This window comes from Engraulis encrasicolus, chromosome 15 (genome assembly GCF_034702125.1).
Source record: "Engraulis encrasicolus isolate BLACKSEA-1 chromosome 15, IST_EnEncr_1.0, whole genome shotgun sequence".
NCBI lineage: Eukaryota > Metazoa > Chordata > Actinopteri > Clupeiformes > Engraulidae > Engraulis > Engraulis encrasicolus.
The window spans coordinates 47,518,435-47,531,707 of record NC_085871.1 but is presented as its reverse complement, the minus strand read 5'-3'; positions in this window follow the sequence as shown (position 1 = coordinate 47,531,707).

Below are 13,273 nucleotides of genomic sequence, written 5' to 3'. Positions count from 1 at the left end.
CCCATAACTTCTGACTGGGTGGATTGATTTGCCCGGTAACACCTTATATTAATGGTTCACCATTTCAGTGAATCTACCATATTAGGTACAGTGTAATAACCAATGTAACAATATTTAATACCATGTAATACTAGTGTAATACCAGTGTAACAATATGCAATACCATGTAATACCACTTACGCACAAACACATGATGTAAGTAAAAAAATTACATTGTATTAAATATTGTTACATTGGTTATTACACTGTACCTAATGTGGTATATCCACTGAACCATTAAAACAGTATTACCATTTGCCCCATTTTTTGCTTCATTTTCACAATAGTCGTTTGGTTTTAAGCCTATGCACGTCATGTCACGTCTGTATGTATCATATACGTTTACGAAATGGTGGACGGGAGTGGTAGGAATGATGGGGGACTGGAAGCGTCGCGTTTCGGGGATATACCTTAAGCAGTCGAAGGCGACTGCACAGGCAGTCTAGTTATATGTGATATTAACCACTGTGAGTATTGAAAGACACTCCCGCTCCAGTTTAACCATTCTTTGTACCTAAATACATAATTTTCTAGAAATAAAACATAAAGCCACATAAAACTGGCCAAATACTGTACATGTTTATACTCTTGTATGAAATGCAAAGGCATATACCTTTGAAATTGAGGTTATATGCACGATTTCCAGCATAAAATATTACATATATGTCACCATTGTGATATAGCCTTTCCAACTTCTCGCTAGTCATAAATGAAGAATGAGTCTCTCCAGCCTGCGGAAGGGAAATAACATAAATAAATAAATAAAACATTTCAGTAGATCAATAACATTTCATGAATAAGTAGACCAAGTTGTTGTGGTTTATTGCCCGTCAGACGTTTCGGGGTTAACCTTCTTCAGTGTCGGGCAAAACCGGTTTTGCCCGACACTGAAGAAGGTTAACCCCGAAACGTCTGACGGGCAATAAACCACAAAAACTTGGAGTGCTGTCCTGCTCTTTATTTCAAATATTCTTGAGGAATGAACACCCAGTCGTTTACTTTGTTTGAGTTGAGCACGTTACACCCCTTAGTTCAATGAATAAGTAGACTACATGACATCTACTTGGTCCATTGGTGTAGTGAAAACATCTATTCACTCTTAAGATGGAAATTCATTCAAATAGGCCTACAAAGATTATTTAAGGAAAATAGTATGTGATTAAATGTGATTCATTGATTAATCATTTACAAAGGATCTATATTTTCATATCCATAAAAATACAGGAAGGCCTTACCTTCACAGTAATGGTAGGGCACTCGTTTGCTACGCGGCCCTGCCCGGGTCCTTCGCCAACCCTTCCCCTCCTCTCTCTCCCTACTCACTTCCAGTCATTACCTTCAATGTCCTGTCATAAAAATGAAGTTAAAAAGACAAAAAATATCTTAAAGGAAAAAAATACAGGAAAAGAAGGAAAGCATTTACATTTGAAACCACAAACATCTACTGAGCAGAATATTAGCACAGATATTGCCCTTACTGATGATGTGAATTCGTCCCATGTACTTTCTGAGACCTCTCTATACCACACCCACTCTGTGTAGAGAGGGGAGAGAGAGAGGGCCACTACGCTGTGCAGGCCTACAGAGATGCGTCGAACTTTATCCGATCCACAGGTCATCAGGTCAAAGTCCACAAAAGGGGCCCCGTTACTAAATGTGAAAATGTTTTTGATATATGTGAGTTAATGTTGTCTTTTTTTACTTTAAAAACATTATTTCCTGGTATTTAATGTTTTATTTATTTTTTGTATCATATTGTATTGTATTCAGATTATAGGCTACTTTCTGAATGCATTTAAAACATTTTCAAAATAAACATTTGTCTGTTTAATCATTTCCTTTCGATTAGTTGAAAAGTGTTAGTTAGTGTTGCACCGATACCACTTTTTGGCCCCGATACCGATATCTGATACCTGTCTGTGCAGTATCGGCCGATACGAAACCATACCGATACCACTCTATTTGAAATGTATATGAAGAGCTGCATACTACTTGGATGTACAATCATTGCTATCATGGCTTTGTCAGGCTTCTGCCTACCTTTGTGAAACAGGAAAAAGACAAATAATGGGCAAAGTGAATGCAGTAGAACTTTTTATACTTTTTACTTCGAATATTAAACAATTAAGTTCAAGGCAACATTCAAGTGTCATACAAGGATCAGTAAATGGTATCGGTGCCATATTTGTTGGTACTTGCCGATACCGATATCACAATTTTTGTGCCGCATCGGAGCCCCGGCTGATACTGGTATCTGTATCGGTGCAACACTAGTTACAGTTATGATTTTACTGTTGTGTGTTGGCAGGGTTGCAATAGTCTTCCTCTATTTTCTGGCTCTTTGGCAGATCTCTCCACTGTCCACTCCACCATATCTGCCACTGGTAAGGCATCCTGCCGTGGAATTTATCACAGTCTTCACCTGTACACAGCATGAGTAGTCTTTAACCCCTTTAGCGCAGAGCCCATGTTATAACCTTACTGTCATGCAAATTGTAATGGCTATGTCTTAATATATTACTTAAGGCTCTATGTAATGTCGTAGCAATGCTGTTATGATGTAGTTGAATATGGTGCCTGAATCTAAATGCAATATATTAATTATTGCATTTCATTCTTATATATTGTGATTAACATTCCGTATTCTTACCCCATCCGCAGCGGCCAATGACATTCATCAAGCAGATCTCATCTGCAGGAAGATCAGCTTAGTTTCAGTTAAGTTTAATTCTGAAATTGAGCAAGAGTATGTTCAAAGGTTCATTTTGTGAGATTTCTAGCCTGGTCTTAATGCTGTTCATAACGCTCTATTCGATTCACATTATTAGTAAACTACGCAATAGAAATTGTACAGTTTAAATCCAATAGGATGAGCTTCGCCACAGCTCGCTAATGTGCATTAACCGAGTAGAGCTTGAAAGTCCCGCCCCTTAGTTCCGCATTACACAAGAACCTTCTAACAACCATCTAACAACATAGTAGCGAGTAAATATCTTCTGATCTCTGTCATGATATGCGCTGGGCTACAAATATGCTGTGTAGGAGGCTAGATAGAGATTATTCATGCAGAAATATCAATGTCTTTTTCCAAGGCCGTCTGCATCCAAAATGTGAAGAAACACAGCTTTCTAAAAAGTTTGGGGGTTCGTACGAAAAATTAAACAAAAAATTCAGAAACAACATATATGGAGCCTGTGGCACAAGGGATCGAAATATAATTTTAATACCGCCATTGGATTACATTTTTGGCTAAAAACACTGTTGAGGTCCCATGAAATCGGGGGAAGTGACGTGACTTTCGAGCTCTATGTGGGCAGAGTTACCCATGGGAAGCCAACTTTGGATCCAGCCCGCATCCTTACCCTCTTCCAAACCTTATTTTTATCTCCAAATACTCAGTGGCGGAACCAGACATTTATTCTTGGGGGAGCAATGGGGTAGCCACATGAATTTCACAGGGGCATGCTCTTACACAAAGAAAAAAAACACTCAAACACTATAGAATAGATAAAGAGAATGATTTTCTCGGGTTCTTATGACACCTGTGAGTGTTACCAGATTGAGCGGTTTCTATGGGTTAAAGAAGGGCTTTGGGCAGATACATATTCTGTAGATTTGTGTTCATATAAATCAAGACTTCTGTTTAATTCTGGCAGGATTTTATTCTTAAGGCGTTCTTTTTAGTATTTTTGGGTTGGTAATCATTGGTCACATTTGGCAACCATAACACCCGCTGTGCACCCTATAACTGCACCCTTAAGTTTTAGGTCTCCTATTATGTCAAACAGTAATCAGTTATTTTCTTGTGATTTTTTGTAAGATTTTTTTGTGATTTGACCCTCAGAAACCCATTGCGTTGCAAATGGCAAGATTTACAAAGAACTATATAGTGCCTTACATTGACTGAACTTAACTCAAATTAGGCCTACATATCCCAACACCACACAGTCATTTCCGGAGAGAAAATAGTATAGAAAAGATCACATTCCAAGTAAAAACATGGCCATTTTTGTATACTGCTAGCTGTCTTTTCTGAATACATTTTAACCATTGTAGAAGTAATTATTTAATATGTAGATGTGCCAGAAATGTGGGAAACATAAGTTTTTTTTTAGAAAAGTGATATGAAGGGCTGCTCTTATTTGGAAGGAAAATGCCTAATACCTGGGTGCTAAGCCATTGGAATACACAGACAGGTGTGTACACCTGTAGGCTATCTGTGTTTGTGTATACGAGAATCATATAGTGATTTGAGATGATAAAGATAAGTGTTTCACTGAAGCCCTATTGCAGATTTTCAACGTTTCTACAGAATTCTCAGAAATGAACTTAAAAGTTTCTGCATCAGAGACTTAGTAAAATTAGGTTGAAAGGAAATGAATGCTTAGGTGTAATCTCAAATTTCAAAGTTCAAATTGAACTCAGACTGCACATTAAAGAGTTACTTCCATACTAAAATCCAGTCACTGTAATGTTGCAATGCTGCTAAGAACTTGCTACAATTCACACATATAACAATGCTATCAAAGGTGCTGTACGGACTCTTTCTTTAAAGTATTAGCATAGTCTATTCCAACACAAAGACAGCAATTAGCATATGCCAGTGAATATTTGGACTTTGGACGAATCTATTGATTTATCACATGGGATATAGAGCATTATATAGGCTAGTACTGAAAAATCTTAAATGGCACACAGCTAACTTTTCATTAAAAGGAAAACGAAATGAGTCTGGACTGAAATAAGCTGTTATTTCTCTAATGCTTTTCTTCTTCAGGATGGAAAAGCACACATCTGCCATTCACATTGCCGTCAGACCGTACAACACAGAGAGTTATGCATACCACTAGACAGACGGCATTCTAAGCTTTCGAATGGTACCCCATATGCCCAAATTCACAAGGGTGGTGTGTACACAAATTTGCATCAAAATGTGTGTGGGAAAAATGGTTATCCTTTCTTCACTCGCGATAGCGATTTGCGGGCGATCTATGCGCTTCAGGTAACGCGAGTGGGCGGGGCTACTGCCCATTTTCTGGGGGAGCACCTGGTGTAGCCAATCAGATTTCAGGGGGGTCAAATGCCACCCTAGCCACCCCTGTAGCTCCGCCCCTGCAAATACTATACCTCTTCACTGTCCTGTCTAAATAACAACTTGCCCAAAAATATAAAATTATGAATAGCCAATAGCACCACTTGATATTAATGATGGTGGTAAATGTTTTATGAATGGGCAACACATATTTTCATCACAAACATCAAGCAATGTTACATTACACAAACATGTGAGTTTGAAAGCCGGCACATCATAGTGATCTACTTTAGAGGGAACTTTACCTGGGATCGTGGCTGTCTCCTTCAAGGACTCTCCACTGCTACTGCTGATAGATGCATTAACGCTTAAACTATAATCTGCTTCAGAGTCAGACTGCAGCACATCTCCCTGTAAAGGTGTATTATGCAAGATATGTTACTCAACTTTCTTCAAGGTCAATAAAGTACTGTAGGCTATCTCTATTTTACTATACTTTACTTTATACGTGTGCACAGCTCAAAAGGGTGCCGTCATTCGAGTGGTTACACAACACTGCATTGTCCTACTTGGCGAGCAAGCCCTCATCAAACCAAGCCAAGGAATTGCACTCAAGTTGCACCTTTAAAACCCAACTCAGCCAGTGTGATGTACTGTATGAACCCATTAAGTATAAATTTACTGTTACCAGAATGGCAATGACCACGTCATAGTGCATTTTAAAGGCCTTGTGTACTGTCATAGTAGTGTAGCACTATGGTGGTTAACTTTTCAGTGACTATTACAGCATTCCAATGGGCTACAAAGAGCGCATTAGATGTGACAAGAGAGCTTATGACACAACCCTAATCTGTGTTTGTGGTTATCATCAAAGTCCAAAGCAGTGTTGTCAGATAGAAAATGCTGAATTATCGCACCGAAACCTCAAAATTATCTTTTTTGGGGCTTTTTGGGAGGAAGTTATCGTACAAGACCAAATTGTTGCTTCAAGGTATCAAAATGAACTGAATGAGAATTCTGAAATTATTGTAAATCATTTGTTTTATCATACAGAGGTCAAAATGGACAAAATGATGGTACAAATACGGTGACTATCGTACATCTGGTAACACTGGTCCAAAGAGAAGTCTTACAAAACATAATAAGTAGATGTCATATATATCATATATATAAAAAAGTACAAAGGGAGAAATACCACGTGTTTCGGTTTACCTCTGAGCTTGGAGGCAAGTCATTTAGAAGAACAGCTATCTCCTTTTCACTAAAACCTGTCAAGCCATGATGTTTGAGCACTGCAATGTTATGTGGTGAGCTCAGCTCATGAGGAAAAGGACACCTGTAAACCAGAGAACATCTCAAATCAATTGACTGATGTTACCTTAAGTATGGATCAAATGTCTGGCATCATGGGATGTGGCATTGTGTACTCTTTAAAACATGGGCAACAACAATACAATGAGAAGACAAAGTTGTATAGTTCTCACCCAATATCGTGACAGGATTCCAAAATGTGCTGTCTGCAGATGTGCAGGTGATGACAACTGATACAGCTAATACCCTGATTCTCACAGATCTTGATGTCAATTCTAGCAAAAACATACTCTTCACCATCCACATACCCCTTACTGAACATGTCGGGATTCTGCGATAATATGTCCTCCAGTTCAAAGAGGGGTCCTAGGTGCATGTCTGCCAGATCATCAAATGGGATGGATCCCCCTCTTCTGCAAATTGCCTTGAGTAGGTACGTTGACATGGTCTGAGGAATATTTGCACCATAAAAGCCTCTACACTCAAGAGACTGTCTAGTCGCCTTTTCACTGTTCCTGCCAACATCTTACCAGTCTCTGATTCATATGCTGTCACTTCCCACTGTGTACAGGTTTGTATTGTATGGGGTAAACAGAAGACTATGTGACTGTAGCGATTACTATCTACATTGTGAATGTGCCAGTAATTTTCCAAAACATCCAGTCCTGCTCTATTTCCACCTGTGTCCTTGAAACATGTGACTTTACCCTTATTGACCCTTCACAACCCTTATTATTCTTAAATCTACCTTAACTGTAATCATAAAAATATTGCATGTGATTTCCCTGACAACATTGCACAGAGAGATATGAACCTGTACCAATAGATTTATTGACAAAAGTCTAGGCTAACATGCAGGCCAGATCAACAAAATATACTGCATTTGAGCGGTTACATTTGAACTTGAATTTTGAACAATTCAATCTGAATCTGGGGGATTGTAGACCGACACCATAGTAACGTGTCCATAGGTGTCTGTAAGTCCCATTGCTAGGTTTGAACATGGATACTAAGACTTATAGGCTTATAGCTTATGCAGTAAATGTAGTGCAACCTTTGCAATGTAAATCGGGGACATGGAGCACCTAAGTCATGCCCTTCTATTTTCCATCCATGGTGCTGTGGCCATGGGCGCAGATAGCGGGGGGGGCGGGGGGACATCCAGGTGATTCACCTGGACCCGTCCCCCTCACTTTCATGGAGAAAATATCTGATTTCTGCCTTTGCATTTTGCAATGTGCGAAATAGCGCATCCCTGGACCGTTCACTTTCATATGTGGCAAAAAACGGTATTACACTCTATCAGCTGACTCAACAGTGACACCAGGTAGCAACATGGAATCTTTATGCTTGCGATGGTGTGGTGAGGTACTGCAGAATGAAGAAAATGAATCGAAGTTTATGGCAGTAAATCTATTTTTTGATTGACAGCCACTGAAGTCCCAGATTTGAAGAGCCATAAGCTTGGCTTCTCACTGTGGTTGGCTTGAGTTGACAGGGCTATATTCAGGAAGTGGTGCTAAGAACAGATGTCATAGTATTTACATTAGGCTACATTTTTGGCTCAGACCAGTTGCTTTCATAAATTAAAGTTAATCTCGAATACAGTCCCTGTCTTGCTAGCTAATATGATGTGGATTACAAAAACTGTGGAACGTGAACGATGGTGGTGGAAACGCATGGATTACCGCAAAAATTGGGATACTGCGGTCAAGACAACGTTTTAAGCCAGGTAAGGTCAATAGGCCTATGGGTTCTTCATGTCCGCTGTGACACTATTTGTAGTTGCTGATGTTAACTGCTGTTAATTGTTCAGAAGGGCTTTTTGGTCTCTTTGTCGTAGGCCTGTTTTCGAGTGAAAAGACAGCTTTGTAGGGCCATGCCATGACAGCTGTCAATCAAACTTGTATGCAGTTGGCACCCCATATGTTGAAAATCTGATTAAAAGCATTTTGGTTGCATCGTTTGTGCACGATTGTGCAGGCAAAATGAGCGTTTGTGCACAAATCCTCTTTAAGATATTTACATTTTAAGAGGTTGGTGACCTTAGGTCACTCAGCACCCCATTAACCTCCAAATGACTCAACATTTTTTGGAATCGTTTGTGCTTTGTTTGTGCACGTTTGTGCAGGCAAAACTAATGTTTGTGCACAAACCGTTTTTATGTTATTTAACTTTGAATTTTTTGAAAGTAGGTCACTCAGCACCCCATCAACCTCAGGACTGATCCTCCATTGAGGCAGTCGGTTCATATGCAAAATAGGGAGACGGAGCACTCGGAGGGTCACAGGCGGATGAATAGGCAACAATTTTTAAAAAATGATACAGTATTCAGTGTAGGCCTACTATAATAAAATCATACTTTGCTTTGCTTCTCAACAAAGTGGGAGGAGTTCCCTTATTTGCGGGAACTCAGAAAGTTACTAGCATTGCTCTTGACCTAACTGGTAGCAACGCTGAAGCTGTTGCGTCACTAGGAGGGCATGGCCTGGCTACCATACCACTACAAAGTCAAATTCCAAATTTGACATAATTTGGTGCAGTGCTGTGGCTGTGCGTTCCACAGACAAACAAAGATACAGACAGAGGTTTCATGAATTATTAAATATATAAAAAGACATTATAATGTACAATAAGTAATGTACAAATAATGTACAATACAACTCTGGGTACCAAACCTCTACATTCAGTATTTCAAGCACATTCAGCGTATCCAAAGGTAAGTACAACCATGGGCGATTCTAGACAGGGGCCAGGGTGGGCCAGGGTAGCCTGATTATCATTGACTTTCAAATCTCTTCGAGACTTGCTAATTTTGGTCTAGAATCACCACTAAGTACACTCATAGTTCTGTGGATTTTGAAGTAAATCATGGGACATGGGACAACACAAAATAAATTGAACTTTGACACAATGAACTGCAGTCAGTGTACAGCTTATTACACAATTTTTATTTATTGTTCACTCAAAATAATTATAAATACAGTCGATAATGTCTAGCAAACGTGAGTGCATCCCTATGTGAAAATGCATAGAGTGGGTCATGATCTGCTTCAATAGTCACTGTACATGTTGACATACATGTTTCTTTTGGTGAACATAAGCATTCCAATGTCAGCAGCATTCATGATGACCTGAACCATATCAGGCCCATATCATGGGTGATCTTGGGACACTTGTCTTTGTACTTCTAACTTGGTTAGCGCCACACATTCTTGACATCACATCTAAAACTAATTTGTTTATCGATATGGATTGCTGGAACCCTGTGATCTGATGACACCAAGATGATGCTGTGTCAACAGGATCAAAATATGTCAACAGGTTTTAAAAACATCCATTTTGAAAAATACCCCCTTGCCATACACTAATTTTGGGTAGGGGGACTAAAGATGCTGACTGCGTCTATCCAACCCAACCATATAATTTAATTTAATTTTGAATATCACTGAATTTCCGGCTTGCTAGTTCAGGTTAATTGTCACTATTCACGCAAGCATGAAAGCCTATGGACTCACTCGTCTGTACTGTACAATATGAAATTGAATGAAGAGGGGAGGGGGTGTCCATTTTAACAGATTTTTCTGCAATAGTTCTATTGAATGTTTGTTGTTCAGGCAAATCTAAGGGGGTCAAGTGAGGACCATTTGTTAACTCCAGTTGGAATGACTCATATAGGATGGTGTAGGATCACCACAATGTGTATATGTACTTTTTTCAAGAATATACATATATTTTTATGATTGCCTATGTATGTGTCATTTGTATAATTCTCAAAAGTCCTGACAAATCAAATAAACAATTTAGGGTAGGCCTATATAACAGACATTGTCCAATGTCTGATTTGATTGATCATTTAAGTACAACATTCTTTTTCAGATAATCATGACACTTCTACACAAAATGTGGCATACAGTATAATATAGGATGAGGTGGTGCTAAAGCACCTTTGCCCTAGCCCTACAGTACAACAATCACCTTTTTGGAAGTAGTTTGCAAAAGCATGTGACAAAAATGCCAGTATGTTATATACAGCCATATGGTAGTGAGGCAACTGGAAGTGCTACATGTCCCCCTGCCTGCCCCCGAGCACCTGCCCCCAAAAATGTCTGTGCAGACCACTGATATCATACAATGAATCTCATGTCTAATTTGAGAGTTGATTTACCGGACCAAATCTGAAACAGTCCCTCTCTGGCTGATGTGTGAGGCCAGCTGCATTCTGCCACAGGATCCTTTAGGAGGCAATTTGTATGACACTGTACTGTCAGTTGCAGTAGAGGAAGGCAATGTTGTTGAGGGCAATTTAGAACCTTACGAGAATGTGTAATGTATAAATGGCCACTGCCATTTGTAATGTTTCTAATGTTATTGAAGAAAATTGGTTTTCTCAAGTCAGGAGGATAGACCTACAGATTAATCATGATATTTTTATTATTCAATATATTGTAGCTCTGAGGCCCCCTGGAGTGGGCTGTGTGTGTGTTTCCCATAGGATTCCCTCTCTGTCTATCTGTATGTGTGAATGGAGACTGTGTGAATGTTGTTCCCCTCTCCCTAGTATTTTCTTGTAGAATTTTGTGTGTGCTAATCAGTTTTGGGGTGGGTTTTGATTGGGGTGAGGGGTCCGGGCAGGAATAATTAAGGGATTAGATAAAACGGTTATTGATAAGGGGTGGGGTTATCGATAAAGGGTCAATAACGTTCTGTAACTTTTATCAGAGCTGAGGAGAATTGAATAGAGGTCAGACGTGCTGGAAGTGTAGGGAATAAGTTTACTTAGTTTAGTTTTGTTTGACTGTTTTTCCGGGGGACACCTCCTTTTACCTGTTTAGACTGAGAGGGCAGGGAAAATACGGCGATAAATTGTATCTGCTGCCTCCGACATCCTTTTTGAAGTGGCTACAGCTCGATGCTACATTGGCGTCAGAATTCCGGATTCCCCATTGCCTCAATACAGTAGCCAAAATGATGGACAGCTAAGGGGAAAGTACAATGTTGCCGGTAGCTCAAGTTTTGAACATTTCTACGAAGATGTCAGGGAAAGGCTCCGACATGAGCCGGACAACCGAACTCCTAAGGATGAGAAAGTTAGCCAGCTGGAAAAGGGTAACAGTACAAATCCATTCCTGTCAGAAAACCTTTCCCGCTGGACTCATCATTCTGACAATAAACTGGCTTGTGCCCTTATGACTGAGTTTACCGTTGCCCCTAGCTACACTGACCTGCCAGACCTGAGGCTGCCGAACCAAAACATCCGCTTTGCCAGCACACCAGCAGCAAGCCCTCTTCCAACAGTTAACACCATAGAGTGGGCAGTTACGAATCCAGTTAGAGGACACATCCAGTGCTCTTCTGTCTCTTGGCCGGAGAATGCAAAAACAGCCCGTTATAGCGGTAGCTACAATGTCTGTTGCTAATGGTAACTGGCTACTGGAGAGATTGGCCAGTGAACCATGTGGCTTCCCCAGTCCCCAATCTTACCCTAGTTGCCTCACAAGGTTAGCGACTCCACAAACGCAACAGCAGCTTATTCTTCACACCCAACCTAAAAGCCTTTTACTCCTCAGCAGTGGATAGTATCTTAACAGGGTCTATCATCACCTGGTACAGAAATGCCAGTGCGTGAACAGAAAGAACTACAAAGGATAGTGAGTTCTGCTGAGCGCTGTATTTATCAACCTCTGCCAGCCGTGAAAGTCATCTATACAAAGAGAGTATTATCTAGGGCCCATAACATTCTCAAATACCAATCACACCCAGGATATGGACTATTCAAACAACTGAGATCTGGAAGGTGACTGTGCTGTCACAGAGCTAGAACTGAGAGACTGAGAAAGAGTTTTTTCCCTCATGCCATTTGCTCACTGAATTCCTCCTAAGTACTTTGATTGAACACACACACACACACACACACACACACACACACACACACACACACACACACACACACACACACACACACACACACCTTTTATTTTTATTTTATGTCTTCTTCACCCTTCTTCTGCACACTTGTTTTGCACCGGCCATGCATTTCATTACAAGTGACACGAAAGTGTCTCTATGTACATGGCAAATAAATATCCTTGAATCCTTGAACCCCCTAGCAAGCTTATGTAGACCCCAGAGTCTCTCCCCTTTTATCCTGAAGTCCAAGGTGAGCGCTTCCCTCAGCTTGACATGCAGCCCTCCCCATTACACTCAACTGCATTTCCAGTGACAGGTTTTCACTGTGTAGCAACCCCCCCAGCCCCAGTTATGCACCAACATGTCCACCCATCTGCCAGACCCTCACTCGCCTGACCAGCACTGTTGGACGTCTGCATCAGTCACCCATACCCCCTGCATACCAGCTGTGGGTGCTTGTGTGCACAAGAGAAGCGTACTCCTGGGCCGGTATGAAGGAAATTTGACTTGATGCCGAAATGTAATGGGTGGACTGAAGAAGAGAAGGTTGGACATTTAGCAGCATCTTTAGAGTAGGACACTGTAGAGGGAATTCAGGTGACCCATTCAGATCAATTACACCTTGCACTGTCACGCCTCTTTGGTGACACAAGCTTGCAGCAGTTTCAGGACTGTGTGCGTGGAGTGAAAGAGCCATTGGGAGTGTTTATGGCTGACCTACAATATCTGGCCCAGTGTAGCTATCCCTCTTTTAGTGCAGAGGTCGTAATGCTCTCGCATTAGACTCCTTCATCCAAGGCCTTACACAAGATACACTGCGACAGCAACTTCGCCTTATGCAGCCCTCTATGCTTGAACACGCATTGAAGCATGCACTCTCCATTGAGGGGATTTTTATTGAAAAGCCCAGTACTCCCCATCACAGCAGTCAGAATAGCCACCCACGCAGTTTTGCAGTGCACCCCAGTGACAGAGCTCCCC